We start from the raw sequence: 21,830 nt of genomic DNA on the forward strand, positions 1-21,830 counted from the left end.
ATTGGATTTAACCATCCAACTATAGTTAGTGTGACTCCCATTTTGTGATTGAGCAGTGAGCTCTAGGCTGTTGGCCTTTCTGCATGTGCAGACCCCATTTATGTACACTTACTATCTACAATAGTATCATCTGATTGTGGGTAAGGTTTCCCACCGTGGTTTTTCCCCTTACAAGGTTTCCACGTACAAATATTGGTGTCATGTGTTGTGGATGACTTTATGTTTATGTTTCATGCATTAATCCTTACCGGTATAGAAATTTACTGTTAACATTGTCTACCGGCATACTTAACTGGTTTACCGGTATTAAGCATTAAGTTGGTTAATTAGTTTTTGATTTCAATTTATTAGACAACTGATTCACCCCCCCCCCCTCGCAGTTTTCTCTAGGACCTAACAATTGGTATCAGAGCCTAGTCCTCTTTTGCAAAAGTTTAACAACTTGAGGAGATCCAATGTCTACTAATTATTTCAGAAAGGACAATCCTAAACTTGATGGAACCAACTATGGGATATGAAAGATCAGAATGGAGACACATCTGAATTGCATTGGTAAAGACATCTAGGAAGTTACTAAGAATGGTTATACTGCTATTGTAGCTGGTCAAACTGCTCCAACTACCTTAGCTAAGATAAAGAAAATGATTGCAAAGCAAGAGAAGCACTTTTGAGCACATTATTAGATCAACAAATCATGGGATTATCAGATAGGTCTATTGCTAAAGCTATTTGGGATCACTTGGAAACACTGAATGAAGGAGATTCCACAGTCAAAATTTCAAAACTTGAAAGCTTTCGAGTCAAGTATGAACATCTAAAAATGGAAGAAGATGAAAGGATTTCTGCTTTTATGGAAAGAGTAAATGAAATTGTTTTGGGTATTAAATGTTGTGGAGGAACCTTGAGTGAGGATGAAATTGTTTCAAAAATCTTAAGAGGTTTGCCACCAGCATATAAAATGAAGGTTACTACTATAAATGAGTTGAGAACAATGCCTAATACATCAATAACTAGAGATACATTGATTGGAAAACTTTTAGCCTTTGAAATTGAGGAATTTGGTCCTGTTGCTACTATAAAGACTGATTTGGCCTTTAAAGAATCAACATCATCTACTCCATCATTTGACAAATCAGACTAGACAGCCTTTTATGCAAAAGAACTTGAAGAATCCAGAAAGGAAAATGAAGAGCTTGAAGAACTTGAAGCACTATTTGCAAGAAAAATGCCAAAAGGTCCAATTGGAAGTAAGTATGAAGGTAAAGCACCCTTTAAATGTTTTAACTACAATAAGATTGGTCATATGGCTTCAAAATGCCCTGATAGACATGCTAGACTAAGAGAAGAAGCTAGAAGAACATACAAGCCTAATCCTGAATATCAGAGATATAGATTTAAAAAGAACAAAGATAAATCTTGTTACATTGTTGATGAAGGTGTGACTGACGATTCTGATGAGGATCCAGTAGACAACAGATGGGTTTTTGTTGCTATAACAGAAGATCAACCGGCACCTACTACTCAACTGATAGAACAAGCCCTAGTAGCTAAAATTGAAACAAAGGATGAATGGATCATTGACTCAGGATGCTCACATCATATGACTGGAGACAAAGGTAAATTCTTGAACTTTCAAGAATACAATGGAGGTTTAGTAAGATTTGAAGATGACAAAGCCTGTTCAATCAATGGTAAGGGTTCAATATCTCTTGATGGTAAGCATAACACTGAAAATGTCTACTATGTTGAAGGATTAAAACATAATCTTTTAAGTGTTGGTCAATTAGTTGAGAAGGGATTTCAGTTACAATTTAAAAATGGAAAATACAAAATCATGAATAGAACTGGCTTGGAAATTGCAACCAGTAATCAGACTAGAGGCAATATCTTTCATTTGAATAATAGTGAAAACACATGCTTAATTGCACATATAGATGAAAGTTAGTTATGGCATTAGAGACTATGTCATGTAAACTTTGATTGCATGGTAAAAATCAGTACTTCTAAGGTAGTTAGAGATCTACCTAAAATTCTGAAACCTCAGAATACAATTTGTAAGGAATGTCAATTTGGAAAACAAGTTAGAGCTAGTTTCAAAAGTATTCCAGAAAAATCCATTAATGCTCTTGATTTAATTCACACTGATTTATGTGGTCCAGCTAGAACTAGAAGCTTACAAGGTGATAGATATTTCATGCTAATTATTGATGATTACTCTAGAATGTGTTGGGTTACTTTTCTCAGAGAGAAATCAGAAGCACTTGGAAAGTTCAAACTATTCAAAGCAATTGTTGAAAATGAAATCGGTAAGAAAATCAAATGTTGAAGAACAGATCAAGGAGGAGAATTCACATCTAAGGACTTTAATAAATTCTGTGAAGTGAATGGAATCAGAAGACAGTTATCAGCACCTTGGACACCACAGCAGAATGGAGTTGTTGGAAGGAAAAACATAACTATCTTGGATGTAGCAAGAAGTATGTTATCAGAAGCAAATCTACCACACATGTACTGGAGAGAGGCAGTTAGCACTGCTGTCTATACATTCAACAAAGTTCACATCAAAGGTGAAACCGGTAAGACCCCTCATGAACTATTGTTTGGTAATACTCCTACTCTTAAGTATTTCAGAATTTTTGGAAGTAAATGTTATATTAGAAGAGATGAGTATATTGGCAAATTTGATCCTAGAAGTGATGAAGGAATATTTATTGGTTATTCTTCTAAGAGCAAGGCATATAGATGTTTTAATAAAAGATTGTAGAAAATTGTTGAGAGTACAAATGTAAAGATTGATGAACAATTCAGAGGAACTTCAAGGTATATAGACTCTGAACCGACAACAAAAATTGTGACAAATGAACCTATACTAAATCCACCAGTACAGAATGAAGATCCAGTTACCCCAGTATCATTAGAAGATTCCACAATAATTGAAGAACAACAACAAACTAAGACACCCCGGTATGTAAGATTGAATCATTCTGAAGATCAAATAATTGGAAACAAATTTGAAGGAGTTATGACAAGAGGAAGATTGGCAAATGAAGAGGTATGTCTTATTTCTCAAATTGAACCATCATCTATTAATGAGGCATGTGAAGATAAATTTTGGATTAAAGCTATGGAAGAAGAATTAGGACAAATTGAGAAAAATAATACTTGGACATTAGTTCCCCGGCCTAAAGATAAAAATGTAATTGGAACTAAATGGGTATTTAGAAACAAACTTAATGAAGATGGTAAGGTTGTCAGAAATAAAGCAAGACTAGTGTGTAAGGGATATTCTCAGAAAGAAGGAGTTGATTACAATGAAACCTTTGCACTGATAGCTAGAATTGAGGTAGTTAGATTATTTTTGGCTTTTGCAGCTCACAAGGACTTCAAAGTTTATCAAATGGATATTAAATGTGCTTTTTTTAATGGAGATCTTGAAGAAGAAGTATATATTGAACAACCTAATGGATTTTCTTTGACAGATGACAATGGTATGGTTTGCAGGTTAAGAAAAGCTCTGTATGGATTGAAACAAGCCCCAAGAGCTTAGTATGCAAGGTTGGATAAGTACCTTTTGAAGATTGGTTTTACTAAAGGAAATGTAGATAGCAATTTATATTACAAAATAACTATTGATGACATCCTGATTATTGAAGTATTTGTTGATGATATAATCTTTGGAGGAGAAGATGGATTATGTAAGGAATTTTCTCTTGAAATGCAGCAAGAATTTGAAATGTCTATGATTGGAGAAATAAAATTCTTTTTAGGTTTGCAAATTTCTTAGACTGATAAAGGTATGTTTTTGAGTCAATCCAAGTACTTGAAAGAATTACTAAAGAAATTTGGGATGGAGAACTCTAAACCGGTAAGCACACCTATGACTACAAATGACAAATTATCTCAAAGGGATGAATCTACACCTGTTAATCCAACTAGATACAAATCTATGATAGGAGGTTTACTGTATTTGACATAAACCAGGCCTGATATTATGAATGCAATATGTATTATTTCTAGATTTCAGAGTAATCCTAGGGAAAATCATGAATCAGCAGTAAAAAGGATTTTCCGATACTTACAAGGCACAACAAATCTTGGATTATGGTATCCTAAAGATGAAAATTTTGATCTATGTGCATACACAGATGCAAATTGGGCAGGAGATGTAGATGATAGAAAAAGCACCACTGGAGAAGCATTCTTTCTTGGAAAGAGATTAGTTTCTTGGTTGAGTAAGAAATAGAGTTGTACTTCTTTATCAACAACAAAATCAGAATATGTTGCAGTAGCAACTAACTGTACATAGGTATTGTGGCTTAAGCAAATGTTGAAAGACATAAAGGTAAAATGCAAGGAACCCATTACTATATATTGTGATAACACTGCAGCAATTGATATATCTAAGAATCTAGTATTACATTCTAAAACAAAACATGTTTCTATCAAACTGAATTTTCTAAGGGAAAAAGTTGAAGAAAAGGAGATAAAACTGGTTTATGTGAATACTAAAGAATGGCTTGCAGATATTTTCACAAAACCTTTTCCTAAGGAGATTTTGAGTATCTCAGAGATTAGCTTGGAGTCATACCACCACCAATAGAGACTTAGACAGTTGATGATTGTCATCAACCGACAGAATTAAAAAGACAAATCTTTTATTCCGGTATTTGATGAGGAAGCTACTTCTCAGGGGGAGTAGTTGGTATTTTGTATGAACTTGACTTTTGTGACTTTGGAATTTGATGTCAAAGGGGGAGAGATATCTATGGAAAAACGCATTATCTTTTTGGGGAGAGATTTTGAAAAACACATTTAAGGAGGGACTGGTATTGAAAATAAATCCTTGGATAAACACATGTTACTCCCAAGGGGAGAAAAGGAGATTGTTGGTTTTTGTATTTGCAATTTCTGTTTTGGCACTTTGATGGTTTTTCCATCTTGTGTTGTCATCAATGCCAAAGGGGGAGATTGTTGGTATTTTGGTATGGTTTTGTCATTGATGTATACACCTACTTTGGAGATCCAGCAACATTCACTGGCAAGTAAGTAAACTATGCAACAGTTACTGGTATATGGTTCATCGGCAGGATATATTGTTCACCGGTACCTGGAATGATATGGAAGACAGTTGGTAATGTTGAAGACATCATTTGGACACTTTATTTTGAAGAATTAATCATTGGCATATTCATATTTGCATATTTGCTTTTACCGGCAAACAGGTCCAGGTTATCTAGGGTTACACCGGCAAGTTTATCTTTTCCAGATCAGCATGGCACACTATGGAGATGATTTATTATTGTTTTAAATGCATTTAGCCGACATGTTTAATCAGTTATTGAATCAAATATTATATTGTTTGTAAAAATGTTTTATTGTAATATCTTGTACAGCTGACCTACTAAAATTGGTCTTAGGGTATGGTATAAATGTAAGATCTTATTTATAAGATCAAGTGTGGAATGTGAAAAAGAATTGAGTGAAGGTATATGTGAGATCAAGAAGGGATATACATGAAGACATCATTTCAAGGTGAAGTTAGGTTTTTGTGAAAGCATATCAGCATTACACTGGTACTGAATCTAGCATATGAAGATGCTATTTTGTGCAGTACATTCTTATTGGATTTAACCATCCAACTATAGTCAGTGTGACTCCCATTTTGTGATTGAGCAATGAGGTCTAGGCTGTTGGCCTTTCTGCATGTGCAGACCCCATTTATGTACACTTACTATCTGTAGTAGTATCATCTGATTGTGGGTAAGGTTTCCCACCATGGTTTTTCCCCTTGCAGGGTTTCCACATACAAATATTGGTATCATGTGTTGTGGATGACTTTAGGTTTATGTTTCATGCATTAATCCTTACCGGTATAGCAATTTACTGTTAACACTGTCTACCGGCATACGTAACTGGTTTACCGGTATTAAGCATTAAGTTGGTTAATTAGTTTTTGGTTTCAATTTATTAGATAGCTGATTCACCCCCCCCCTCTTAGTTGTCTCTGGGACCTAACAAAAGCTTACAAGGTGATAGATATTTCATGCTAATCATTGATGACTATTCTAGAATGTGTTGGGTTACTTTTCTCAGAGAAAAATCAGAAGCACTTGGAAAGTTCAAACTATTCAAAGCAATGGTTGAAAATGAAGCCGGTAAGAAAATCAAATGTTTAAGATAAGATCAAGGAGGTGAATTTACATCTAGGGATTTTAATACATTCTGTGAAGTGAATGGAATCAGAAGACAACTATCAGCACCTCGGACACCATAGCAGAATGGAGTTGTTGAAAGGAAAAGCAGAACTATCTTGGATGCAGCAAGAAGTATGTTATTAGAAGAAAACCTACCACATGTGTATTGGAGAGAATCAGTCAGCATAGCGGTCTATACATTTAACAAAGTTCACATCAAAGGTGAAACCGGTAAGACCCCTCATGAACTATGGTTTGGTAATACTCCTACTCTTAAGTATTTTAGAATTTTTGGAAGTAAATGTTATATCAGAAGAGATGAGTATATTGGCAAATTTGATCCTAGAAGTGATGAAGGAAAATTTCTTGCTTATTCATCTAAGAGAAAAGCATATAGATGTTTTAACAAGAGATTGCAGAAAATTGTTGAGAGTACAAATGTAAATATTGACGAACAATTCAGAGGAACTTCAAGGTATATAGACTTTGAACTGGCAACATAAATTTTGACAAATGAACCTACTCTAAATCCACTAGTACAGAATGAAGATCTAGTTACCCCGGTACCATCTGAGGATTCCACAGTAACTGAGAAACAACACCAAATTAAGACACCCCGGTATGTAAGACTGAATCACTCTGAAGATCAGATAATTGGAAACAGGTTTAAAGGAGTTATGACAAGAGGCAGATTGGCAAATGAAGAGGTATGTCTTATTTCTCAAATTGAACCATCATCTGTTAATGAGGCATGTGAAGATAAATTTTGGATTAAAGCTATGGAAGAAGAATTAGAACAAATTGAGAAAAACAACACTTGGTCATTTGTTCCCCGGCCTAAAGATAAAAATGTAATTGGAACCAAATGGGTATTTAGAAACAAACTTAATGAAGATGGTAAGGTTGTCATAAATAAAGCAAGACTAGTGTGTAAGGGATATTCTTAGAAAGAAGGAGTTGATTACAATGAAGCCTTTGCACCAGTAGCTAGAATTAAGGCATTTAGATTATTTTTGGCTTTTGCAGCACACAAGAACTACAAAGTTTATCAAATGGATATTAAATGCTCACTTTTGAATGGAAATCTTGAAGAGGAAGTATACATTGAACAACCTGATGGATTTTCTTTGACAGATGACAATGATATGGTTTGTAGGTTAAGAAAAGCTCTGTATGGACTAAAACAAGCTCCAAGAGCTTGGTATGCAAGATTGGATAAATATCTTTTAAAGATTGGTTTTACTAAAGGAAATGCATACAACAATTTATATTATAAAGTAACTAATGATGACATCTTGATTATAGAAGTATTTGTTGATGATATAATCTTTGGAGGAGAAGATGGATTATGTAAGGAATTTTCTATTAAAATGCAGCAAGAATTTGAAATGTCTATGATTGGAGAAATAAAATTCTTTTTAGAATTGCAGATTTCACAGACTGATAAAGGTATATTTTTGAGTCAATCCAAATACTTAAAAGAGCTACTAAAGAAATTTGGGATGGAGAACTCTAAATTGGTAAGCACACCTATGACAACAAATGACAAATTATCCCAAAGGGATGAATCTACACCTATTAATCCAACTAGATACAAATATATGATAGGAGGTTTACTATATTTGACACAAACCAGCCTTGATATTATGAATCCAGTATGTATTGTTTCTAGATTTCAATGTAATCCTAGAGAAAATCATGAATCAGCAGTAAAAAGGATTTTCTGGTACTTACAAGGCACTATAAATCTTGGATTATGGTATCCTAGAGATGAAAACTTTGAATTATGTGCATACATAGATGCTAATTGGGCAGGAGATGTGGATGATAGAAAAAGCAACACTAGCGGAGAATTCTTTCTTGGAAATAGATTAGTTTCTTGGTTGAGTAAGAAATAGAGTTGTACATCTTTATCAACAACAGAATCAGAATATGTTGCAGCAGTAACTAATTATACACAGGTACTATGGCTTAAGCAAATGTTGAAAGACATAAAGGTAAAATGTAAGGAACCTATTACTATCTATTGTGATAACACTGCAGCAATTGATATATCTAAGAACCTGGTATTACATTCTAAAACCAAACATGTTTCTATCAAACTGAATTTTCTAAGGGAAAAAGTTGAAGCTAAGGAGATAAAACTGGTTTATGTGAATACTAAAGAGCAGATTGCAGATATTTTCACTAAACTTTGCCTAAGGAGACTTTTGAATATCTCAGAGATCAGCTTGGAGTCATATGACCACTGGTAGAGACTTAGATAGTTGATGATTGTCATCAACCGACAGAGTTAACAGAGAAATCTTTTATTCTGGTCTTTAATGAGGAAGCTACTTCTCAGGGGGAGTAGTTGGTATATTGAATTGATTGGTATTTTTTATATAAACTTGGTTTTATTGTAACCTCAGCATTTGATGTCAAAGGGGGAGAGATATCTATGGAAAAATACATTATCTTTTGGAGAGATTGGTATTAAAAACAAAAAAAACTTTGGAAAACACATGTTGGTCCCAGGGGGAGAGATTGTTGTTTAAAGATTATTACTCTCCAATTTCTGGTTATAATCTTTTTGGAGATTGTTGGTTTTTGATACCTGGCATTTCTATTTTGGCACTTTGATGATTTTTCCATCTTGTGTTGCCATCAATGCCAAAGGGAGAGATTGTTGGTATTTTGGTATGGTTTTGTCATTGATGTCAACACCTACTAAAACATGAGCACTTTGGAGATCTAGCAGCATTCACCGGCAAGCAACTATTGCACAGTTACTGGTATATTGGTACACCGGCAAGATATAATGATAATCAACACTTAGAATGGCATGGAAGACACATGGTTATGTCGAAGACATCATTTGGATATCTTGTCCTAGAGTTTTGTTCATTGGTATATTCATAGTTGCATATTTGTTGTTACTGACAAATAGGTCTAGGGTTACACCAACAGGTTTATCTTTTCTAGATCAACATGGCACGCTATGGAGATGATTATTTATTGTTGTAAATGCATTAAGCCAACATGTTCAATCGGTTATTGCATCAGATATTATATTGTTTGTAAAATGTTTTTATTGTAATATCTTGTAGAGCCGACCTACTAAAATTGGTCTTAGGTTATGTTATAAATGTAAGATCTTATTTGTAAGATCAAGTGTGGAGTGCAAAAAAGGATTGTGTGAAGGTATATTCGAGATTAAGTAGAGCTATACATGAAGACATCATTTGAAGTGAAGCTAGGTTTTTGTGGAAGCATATCAGCATTACACTGGTACTGAATCTAGCATATGAAGATACTATTTTTTGCAGTACATTCTTATTGGATTTAACCATCCAACTATAGTCAGTGTGACTCCCATTTTGTGATTGAGCAGTGAGCTCTAGGCTGTTGGCCTTTCTGCATGTGCAGACCCCATTTATGTACACTTACTATCTGCAGTAGTATCATCTGATTGTGGGTAAGGTCTCCCATCGTGGTTCTTCCCCTTACAGGGTTTCCACGTACAAATGTTGGTGTTATGTGTTGTGGATGAATTTGTGTTTATGTTTCATGGACTAATCCTTATTGGTATAGCAATTAACTGTTGTAACTGTCTACCAGCATACTTAACTGGTTTACCGGTGTTAAGCATTAAGTTTGTTAAATTGTTTCTTGTTTAAAATTATTTGACAACTGATTCACCCCCCCTCTTAGTTGCCTCCGGGACCTAACATGTTTATTATGTTTAAGGTTTAAAGCTTAATCTTTTGAGTGTTGGTCAATTAGTTTAAAAGGGATTTTAGTTACAATTCAAGAATTGTAAATGCAAAATCATGAATAGAACTGGTTTGAAAATTGCAACCAGTAATCAAACTAGAGGTAATATCTTTCACTTGAATAACAATCACAAAAAATGCTTAATTGCACATATTGATGAAATTTGGTTATGGCATAAAAGACTTTGTCATGTAAATTTTGATTGCATTGTGAAAATTAGTACTAAGGCAGTAAGGGATTTACCTAAGATTGTAAAACCTCACAATCCAATATGTAGGGAATGTCAATTTGGAAAGCAAGTTAGAGCAACTTTTAAGAGTATCCAAAGAAATCCAATAATGTTCTTGATTAATTCATATTGATTTATGTGGTCCGGAAAGAACTATAAGTTTACAAGGAGATAGATATTTTATGCTAATCATTGATGATTATTCTAGAATCTGTTGGGTTACTTTTCTTAGGGAGAAATCAGAAGCTTTTGGGAAATTCAAATTATTCAAGGTAATGGTAGAAAATGAAATCAGTAAGAAAATCAAATGTTTAAGATCATATCAAGGAGGTGAATTCACATCTAAGGAATTTAATAAATTTTGTGAAGTGAATGGAATCAGAAGACAATTATCAGCACCTCAGACACTCTAGCAAAATGGAGTTGTGGAAAGGAAGAACATAACTATTTTGGATGCAGCTAGAAGCATGATATCAGAAGCAAACCTACCTCATGTGTATTGGAGAAAAGAAGTGAATACAATGGTTTACACATTCAACAGAGTTCACATCAAAAGTGAAACTAGTAAGACCCCTCATGAACTATGGTTTGGTAATACTCCTACTCTTAAATATTTCAAAATATTTGGAAGCAAATTTTATATTAGGAGAGATGATTATATTGGTAAATTTGATCCTAGAAGTGATGAAGGAATATTTCTTGGTTATTCATCTAAGAGAAAGGAATATAGATGTTTTAATAAGAGATTGTAGAAAATCATTGAGAGTGCAAATGTGAAGATTGATGAATAGTTTAGAGGTAATTCAAGGTCCATGGACTTTGAACTGGCAGTTGAAATAATCACAAATGAACCTACACTGAGTACACCGGTACAGAATGTTGACCTAGGCACACCGACATCATCTGAGAATTCCATGGTGACTAAAGAACAACAGCAAGTGAATACTCCCAGGTATGTAAGATTGAATCACTTTGAAAGTCTGATAATTGGGAATAAGTATCAAGGTGTTATGACTAGAGGAAGACTAGCAAATGAAGAGGTATGCTTAATTTATCAAATTGAACCAACAAATATTAATGAGGCATGTGAAGATAAACATTAGATTAAAGCTATGGAAGATGAATTGGATCAAATTGAAAATAATAACACATGGACATTGGTTCCTCGGCCTAAAAACAAAAATGTAATTAGAACTAAATGGGTATTCAGAAATAAACTTAATGAAGATGGTAAGGTAATCAAAAACAAAGAAAGATTAGTGTGTAAGGGATATTCACAGAAAGAGGGAATTGATTAGAATGAAACCTTTGCACCAATAACTAGAATTGAGGTAGTCAGACTATTATTAGCTTTTGCAGCACACAAGAGCTATAAAGTATATCAATGGATGTTAAATGTGCATTTCTGAATGGTGAGGTTGAAGAGGAAGTCTACATTGAACAACCTGATGGATTTTCTTTGACAAATGACAAAGATATGGTTTGCAGGTTAAGGAAAGATTTATATGGATTGAAGACAGCTCCTAGAGCTTGGTATGCTAGATTGGATAAATATCTTTTAAAGCTTGGTTACGCTAAACGTAATGCAAACAACAACTTATAAATATCTTTTAAAGCTTTGTTACACTAAAGGTAATGCAAACAACAACTTATATTACAAAGTAACTAATGATAACATCTTTGTTATTGAAGTTTTCGTTGATGATATTATTTTTGGAGGAGAAGATGAATTGTGTAAAGACTTTTCTAATAAGATGTAGGAAGAATTTGAAATGTCTATGATTGGAGAGATAAAATTCTTTTTAAGATTGAAAATTTCACAGACTGATAAAGGTATATTCATAAATCAATCAATGTACTTGAAAGAACTACTAAAGAAATTCGGTATGGAATACTCTAAACTAGTAAGTACTCCTATGACTACAACTGATAAACTATCAATGAAAGATGAATCAACACCTATTAATCCAACAAGATATAAATCTATGATTGGAGGTTTACTATATTTGACACAAATAGGACTTGATATTATGAATGCAGTATGTATTGTTTGAAGATTTTAGAGTAATCCTAAGGAAAACCATGAATTAGCAGTGAAAAGGATTTTTTGGTATCTATAAGGCACAACAAATCTTGGTTTATGGTATCCTAAAGATAATTTTTTTTATTTATGTGCATACACAGATGCAAATTGGGCAGTTGATGTAGATGACAGAAATAAAATCACTGGTAGAGCATTCTTTCTTGGTAGAAAATTGATTTCATGGTTGAGCAAGAAACAAAGTTGTACATCATTATCAATAGCAAAATCATAATATGTTGCAGCAACAACTAATTGTACATATGTATTATGGATTAAGAAAATGTTGAAGGACATAAAAGTAAAATGCAAAGAACCTATAATCATTTACTATGATAATATGGCAGCATTTGATATATCAAAGAATCTAATATTTCACTCTAAAACTAAACATCTTTCTATCAAATTCAATTTTTTGAAAGAGAATGTTCAAGCAAAAGAACTGAAATTGGTTTATGTGAATACTAAAGAACAAATTGCAGATATCTTTACTAAGCTTTTGCCTAAGGAAACTTTTGAATATCTCAAAGAGAAGCTTGGAGTTATACCCTCAGTGGTAGAGACTTAGACAGGTGGAGCATGGCATCAAACCAATAGGAATTAATAGAGAAATCTTTATCCGGCTTTGATGAAGGAGAGCTACTTCTTAGGGGGAGTAGATTGGGTAAGTTGCTATTTGTAATAAGTTCTATGAACTGATTGTATTTGGTTTTGTATTTCTTTGGAATTTTATGTCAAAGGGGGAGAGATATCTATGGAAAAACACATTATCTTTTAGGGAGAGATTATTCATAGGGGAAAATATTATGTATTTTGATTTCTGGTAATTGATCTCTCTGGGAGATTGTTGATTTTTAGTTTTTGGCATTTCTGCTTTGGCACTTGGATGGTTTTTTCATCTTGTGTTGCCATGAATGCCAAAGGGGGAGATTGTTGGTATTATGGATGTGTTGCATTGGTTTTGTCATTGATTTCAACACATATCAATACTTGTGAAGACTTATCAGCACTGAAGATCTTTGGTTATGTTCACCGGTATGTTCAGTGACTTATGCACAGTCATCGGTATCTAGTTCACCAATAGGTTATATTATTCACCGACACTAAGCATGATTTGTCATCATCTGGAGATTACTTGGTTATGTCAAAGACATTGTTTGGACACTTGGTTTTGGTGATTTGGTTATTGGTCTAATCGAGTTTGCATATTTATTGTTACCGGCAAATTGGTCTAGGTTATGGACTGACAAGCATTATCTATTCTAGATTAGCATGACACGTTATGGAGATGTTTTATTGATTGCTTATTATTGTAAATGCATTGAGATGACATGATGCATCGCATATTGATTCATTTGTAATTGATTTAATTGTAATATTCTTAGTGAGCCGACCTACACATTTGGTTTTAGGTTTTGGTATATATGTAAGATCTCATATGTGAGATTTATATAGGAAGGTAATAAGGTTTTGTAAGGTTGTGATATTCGGTATATGCAAATATAAGAAGAGATATACACACAGGCATCATTTGAAGATTCAAGGAAGGTATGAAGAAGACAATCAGAGCTTAACTGGTACTGAATCTAGCATATGAATATGCTATTTTGAGCAGTACATTATCATTGGATTCAACCATCCAATTGTAGTTAGTGTGACTCCCATTTTGTGATTGAGCAGTGAGCTCTAGGCAGTTGGCCTTTCTGCATGTGCAGACCCCATTTGTACACACATACCATCTACAGTAGTATCATCTGATTGTGGGTAAGTTTTTCCATCATGGTTTTCCCCTTTACAAAGTTTCCACTTACAAATATCTATGTTGTGTTGTGGATGTTATTTGTCTTTCCGTTTCATGCATTAAACTTTATCGATATTGTTATTAACTATTAAACTATTAACTGACATTAAGTTTGGTTTACTAGTATTATGCATTAAGTTTGGTTAAGTTATATTCAGGTTGAAATTAATTGACAACTGATTCACCCCCCCTCTCAGTTGCCTCTGGGTCCTAACAATGTCTTCCCCTAATGTATACAACTCCCCCTTTTTTCCTTTTTCACATGTATATCACTCCCCGTTTGACATCAATTCCATCAAAAATTCTAAAAAGAACGTCAAAGATCCAAAAACTATATAATGAATATCCCAAAGTATCTTACTAGAGCTTAACAAATTTGAAAATTTTTAGATATGCCTTCTCCAATAGCTCAAGATAAGTATCCCAACCAATTTTGAAAGTGTTTGAAATAGATACAAGTCCATTTAGTATATGAGAAAATGATTATTTCTCACTTAACTTTGTCGGTGTGGGCTTTCCAACCATATCCATACACTCCTTATGTACACTGAGTGAATCCAACCAGGAACTTACGAAGCCTCTCAGACTTATGGCTCTTCTTATGATTTTGTCTTTTTCCTTCTCAAGAATAGAAATTTGGGCTTCCAAAACCAAAATTTGGCCATCAATGGATTTAGTCAATGAAGTCAATCCATCAAAAGAATTATCTATACCTGCAATTTTCTCTTGAAATTTCTTAATCTTCTTATCCACATTAACTATAAGTACATCTCTATTACAACATACTCTGTATATATTTGTACACTAGTTTAAAGAATTGTCTATTATTTTTAACTTTTCATCAATCTTCTTCTTCTTCTTAGATTCAATCACCTAATCAAATGCAACTCTTTTAGCTTGTGTGAACCTCTCCAGTGCTTGTTTGTTTGAGATATGTTGCAAGGATTGAAAATCCTTTGAAATGTGCTCAATTTTTGTCTTAATTTTGCCAGATGGGCTTGCTTCTCCATCAATCTTGGACTCTAGTACTAGTCTGTGCAAAACAATGATAAACTCATTAATAATCCCTTTATCTGTAGATCCCTCCTTCATTAATTTTTTTGCAACCATCATCATGAGTTCAGTAGGACTCATCTCAGTTATGTTTTCTCTTTACAACCTACAAGGTGTCAATTGACAACAATGATGGACGTACTACTGGCTCCTTGCTGGATTCCCCTTCCATCTCCTTTGATGATTTATCCTTTATAGCTTCCTCACTTACATCAGTGGCTTCGCCACTTGGTGCAATCTCTATAACTCTCAGTTTCTTTATAGGAATTGTAACCTCAACTTATACATCTGTATCTGGAGGACTTTTATCCTCAACATTAGTATCTTGTACATTATCAACATTTTCACTCTTTGTATTTACTGGTATCTCAACATTTGTCTATACATTTGTATCTAATAGGGATTTAATTTCAATTATCTTAATGTTTTTCAAAATTGAGGGTGAAGTACCCATAATACCCTTTCCTTTTCCTTCAACTGGGGTGTCTGCGATGTCTGTCTTTGATTCTGATGAAGTAAAGAAACCTCAGTTCTCTCCAAAGAGCTTAATCCATGCCTTGTGGGTCTCCTTTATTATCTCATTTGCCCTTCCTAGAATTAGACTGGTTATTCTATGTTTGTTGTTAAAGAATTTTCAATCTGCCACCTCAAGTGTCCTATCCATTTCCTCTAGAGTAATAGAAACACAAATAGATAACAACTCTTCAATTTTTATGTGTTTTTATTCTTGCATTGCTGATAGTCTCCTAGAATCTAACATATCGTACAATTTTGTCGATATTTGATCTTCAATTTCTATCAAGGCTTTCTTATAAATATCCAAATATAACAATATTGCTTCCTCTACCTCTCTTTGTTCATCATTCTCTAAACAATCATAGTAAAATTGTACATTCTTTAACATGCCATCCTTAGCTATTTCATCTACTAACTCTACATAACTGTTTGGTGGAACATTACCAGATTGAATAGCCATATCAATATCATTCTTCTTCTTCCTTTTTGCAGTACCGAATAGAGCTGAAGGTGTTTCTTTTGGTTCTTACTTTTGTGTCGGTATCTTGAATGTAACTTTCCTAACCAGTTTCTTTTTAGCCTCTACCTTTGTTTCCTTTCTTTTCTTCCTTACAACTCTTTTGAATTCTAGGGGTGTGTCATCCTCAGATGTAGAATCAGTTGTAATAGACTCAATGAACACTTCTGGTTCTTTCCTCTTCCTTCCTTTCTCTGGGACATCATCAATTAATTCTTTGATGTCTTGTGAAACCTTCTCAACAAACTTGCTTGCCTTTCCTTCCTTCTTTTCTCTTCTCCCAGTTGAACTCTTTTTCAACCTCTTGTGTTTACTGTTTTGCAATACCACAGGGCTTCTCAGCCTCATCAACAGGTGCATCAATCAACATCTTTGCATAAGCATCAAGGATCTATGCATCAACTTCATAGCCCATTTCCTCAATCCAGACTCAAGATGGCTCTATTATTATTCCCCCTGATTCCTAAGAGGATCATTCCTTACTTCATCAAAGTAAGGGGATTTCATTGTTGTTTGGATTAGATTAAGTGGGTTATTACATGCAAAAATTGAATTTGAAATTCTTTTCTAGAACCTTCTCATTTCCTCCTACAACATGTGCTAAATAGCATATTGAGAAAATAAACAATTTCTAAATTAATTTCATGCAAAAATGATTGTTGTCATAGTGGGGGTTACATTTGACCATGCATTCAAAATTCAAATTTGAATTCTCCCCCAAAAATGCATTTTGTAACTCCTTTGTCATAAAAATGCCATGAATAGAATTATTCTTGTCATAGAATAATTTTGTAACTCCCATGTCATATATTTGTTAAATATAATATTTGTTCCTTAATATTTTGAATTTAAAAATTCTTTTCTAGAATCTTCTTATTTCTCCTACACCATGTGCTCAATTATAATATTGAGAAAATAAGCAATTTTCAAATAAATTATGACCTCATGTGTGTGTCACCAATTAAATTCCTTTTTATTTTTAAACTTCAACCTCATTTCAATTTATCTTTTCTTTCTAACATTACTCATAAAATTAATATTATAATAGTAATAATAATAATAACAAGTCATATCAAGGTCCAAAAAGAGGGTTATGACACCAGATCTTCTAGGGTTTGACCGCTTCCATGAGTGTTTCATCTTTCTTCACCATGAAGTATATGTTAGTTGAATATTTCTCAACAATATGCTTAGGAACCATTTCCCTAGATTTCATAGACTTTTAGAATCCCTTAAAATATCCCCATACTTTGTCATCCCTTTGACTGCCCAATGTAGTAATTGACTGTTTCAATTGTCTCCCTACCGAGATATCAAATCCCCATTGTGTCTTCCCAAAACCAAGAGTGTCATTCATGAAAAGTAACATTAATAAGACAATTAAGTTGCCATATCGGAAAGTCCCTTTCTTTTCACCTTTAATCTTTCCTAGGTTTATTATTAATTCATCTAACATCCAACCACATAGATCCAATTTCTCATTTTCTCTCATCATTTTGTAAGCTGCGAAAATGCAGGAGCTAGAAAAAGAATTCTATCAGTTTGACTGAGTTACCTTATAACTGATGATCATGCTATCGAGTATGATGTTTGTGTTAGTAATAATGTTGATTCTCATAGATCTCTTATCAGATGTTGTGCCAGTGATTTTGTAAACATAATCATTAGAGTCCTTCTTATTGAGACATTGCCCAACCTATGGTAAACTAGTGATTGCCCCGATGGCTTCCTTGGTGATCTTGTAAGGTCTATCCAACTAGATAAACTCTCCATGTACTCTACTTAAAACATACCTAACTATTTTATCTTCGAATTCTAGAATGTCTAGAATGTCGGTAAACCCTAATTCTTCAATGTGCTTGTATGCAAGTTTGATCTTTCCAGGATCTCCCATAAGCTCACTCATGTAAATTCTCTTTATATCAAATGTCCCCAAGTCCTCAATGTGACAGTGTATGTATGCCCTAACATCTTTGACATAAACAACTCCCTCTAAAACATGGGAAAATGCTCCAACAAAATCTTTCAGGTTAGCCACATGTGGATACTGCTTGAAAATTGGCCTGGGACAGTCCTTGACCTCAACCACAACCAGATTTGCAACAAAGATAGGAAAAGATGATGATCCTAGTTCCATGATTAAGAAAAAATACCTAATGATCGCTTCTAGTGAAACCCTTAACAAATTCTTCTAGTCGGTGAAATCAATTAAGAAGATATTTGATAGCACTGAATAGAATTTGATCTCTCTGAATACAAGGTGATAAAAAATGAAGTGAATTCAACCTTATATCCTCCAAGAAAAACCTTAATTTTTCATTGACATCAATGACTTCCGATGAAAGATACCGGATCTTGAATAAAACATATTTATGTCGAATAAGCATCTCTAATGTCTGCAACATCTTCTAGAACCTTTTCTTGGGGCATATGCAACATCTTCATGAATTTTTCCTACCCCTAAGGTATCTACCTCAATTACCAGATGAGCTACCTGTCAGTGCAGGAGAAACCTCCTCTATCAGATAAGTAACCAGTGCATTCCCATCTACAAATTATTTTTTAGTCTTCCTGACCCATCTCTGGGTATGATTTTGTTGGATTTCATTAACCTTCTCTTTCCCTATCTCATTTGATCCTCCATTACCAACTGATAGATTACTACTTCTACAAAATTTAGCTATACATCCAACCTCATTACATGCATAACATGTAACATTGTTCCTTTGAATTTCTTTGCAAAAACTGGTATAATTGCTTGACCTGCACTGATTAGCCATATGTCCAAATTTTCCACATGCATAACATTTAACATTCATTCTACAATCTTCTGTCTTATAACCATACTAATTACATTTAGAACATTGACTGAGAGCAGAATCAGGGTTCTGATTTGCTCTACTTCTACATTGCCTAGTCATGTGACCAAATTTATTGTAAACAAAACATCTACCATGAAATTAATAAGCATTGAACTGCCTTACCGGTGCCTTATGGTTTTGAACTTCATTAGTAGTACCAAAACTTCATCCTTGCTCAAATCCAACTCCACTAGAATCTCCATTCTACCTTTATTTCTTCAATAATGCATCTAGTTATGTTGAACTAATCTTGATTTTATCTTTGTACTCACTTGCAGTAGTTAGATCTTCTCTCAAAATTATCATTTGTCTCTCAAGCTCTTCTTCATTACTCTGGGATTGTACTAACTCAGTTCTCAACATATCATTCTCATGAACCAACCTACCACATTCTTCAAATTTGTTCTTCAAGGATATAGAAAGACTTTCTTCCTCTTTCTTTCAGACCTCAATCTCTTTAGACATTCTCATAGTTATAGCTTGCATTTCATTTCTCATAACCATATTCTTCTGACTCAATTTCTGACACTATTCCTTAAGTGCATCTTTCTCTTCATCATCCTGATTTTCCAAAAGTTCCTTCCTCCTAGCTTAAAAAAATGATAGAATCTCCTGTAGGACAAGAATGAATTTCTTAGCATAATTCAATTCATCTTGTAGCTTTAAGTTCTTCAACCTTTCAACATCATAATCTTCAAGTGCCATCTCAAGTTGATTTTCCAAACCCATATCCATGGATTCCTGATTTAGGATCTCCCTCAAGTTGTGAAACTTCCTCTGAGGCACAAGGCTCTGATACCAATTGTTGGAATCCAATAACACTAAGAGCGGGGGTGAATCAAAATTATACCAAAAAGATCAATTTTAACCTTATTAAAACATGCATACACCAACTAGTATATCGATACATACAAAATTGAAAGAAGTAAAGAAATCAATAATCCAAGCACATAAATGAGAACCATAACAAAAATAATTATATGTGGAAAACCTCAAAGAGGAAAAAACACGGTGGGATTTGTGACCCGTAATGTCAATCCACTAGCCATATGAAGAGATATTACAAAATATAGGGGCCTACACTTGCAGGAAGGCTTACAACCTAGAGCACATTGCTCAATCACAAAAGGAGCCTCACTGACTACATATAAATTCAGACTACAATCCGGAGAAGTGTTGAACTACAAAAGATAGCATCTTCTATGCTAGAATACAATTTTGGTTAAGCTCTGTTTGTTCCGGTCTAAAACCCTAAACCCTTTATTGGAATAACCCTTACATAAATATCCTCATATACATAATCTCTCTAATATATTTTGCATTATATCACATCCACATCTCCATTACCATTACAATATCAAAATGATCTAATCCAACTGACCTATATACCCTATAAAAACTTATCATGCCTTATGTCGACTTACAAAGATGATTACACTACCAATATGCATGTTGACTAGATAACATAAATACATGAATATCAAAAACAATTGTTGATGTCGGATCCAAGAGATCTCCACCTCCAATACTGATAAACTTATTCTAAACCATGTCAGTCTACATTGCTGGTAACAAATGAAATCCTTCTATCCTATCTGTGTCGATGTAGTGTCTATGAAGTGCCTGTTAGTACACAATTGAACCAAAACATGAAGTCAAAACAAGATACCATGTTGCCATCAATGACAACATAGTGAAACCAACCAATTGAGTGTCAATTGCCAACAAATGTAAAATAATGGAATGGCATGAAGGACATGTCAAGAGGTTTTTAAAACCATGTTCCTACATTTTATATCCTTATGTCAGATCAAGACCAAGGACTGGAAAAATGTTTATGGATGAGGATAGGATATGGATAGGACAAGAAATATAAAAAATGGATAAGGGATATGGACTGAAGGTTGCGATAGGTTAAGGGATAGTGACAAAATATTGTAATAAGCCAAGGAATATGGATGAAAGGAGTTGTGATAGATTGAAAGTTGCAAACAGGATGCATGACATTCATGAAGATCTTTAGCCTTGTTAAGATCAAGGATGGAAAAGGGGATATGGACATGAGGGATGATAGGATAATGGAGGGTAATAGGACATGATACGATAATAGAGTATATGGCAAGGGTACTATAGGATAGGAAGGATAATATGACACACTAGGATAAATGAAACCTACCCCCAAGTGTGGTATGCAAGAAATTCATAGATTACACATGATGCCTGTTTGCCAGGTATTCATCATCGTACTTGCCCAAGACACCTATTTGCCAGATTTTCAGCAATAGACAAATTATTTCTCTTTACTATTTTTTTGACTTTTTTTTGAAAGAAAATGGACACATGATAGGATATGGAAGAAGGAATCAAGCATCTCATTGTCTGGATAGTAGCCTTGAAAAATAAACCATGACTTTTAAAAGTCTTGCTCAAAAGACGTTGGTGGGATAATGACATGGGATTGAGATGAGACTAAGGTGATGATTTATGCTAAGGAGTGGATAGGCTGGATGAAAGGATGTAAAAGAGGTGCTCGATAATAGAGGGGGTGAAATAATTGTTCTTGAGTAGATGGCAATGTTGGTAAGATCAACATTGGCACATACCTTGAGGGGTGGTGGACTGATGGAGGAAAAGTGGATTTCAGATTTTGAGATTTTGATGGAGGAAAGGTTATAGATTTTGAGACATAGGGACCCAAAATGGATGAAGGAGGTGATGGAGGAATATATTTTGAAGGTTTGGATGGAGGGATAGCAATTTTGGATGCCAATTTGGATGCTTCTTTTTTTGCTTCAAGGAGCCGCTTAGGAATCCATGTGGTTT

This window comes from Cryptomeria japonica, chromosome 1 (genome assembly GCF_030272615.1).
Source record: "Cryptomeria japonica chromosome 1, Sugi_1.0, whole genome shotgun sequence".
Classification (NCBI taxonomy): domain Eukaryota; kingdom Viridiplantae; phylum Streptophyta; class Pinopsida; order Cupressales; family Cupressaceae; genus Cryptomeria; species Cryptomeria japonica.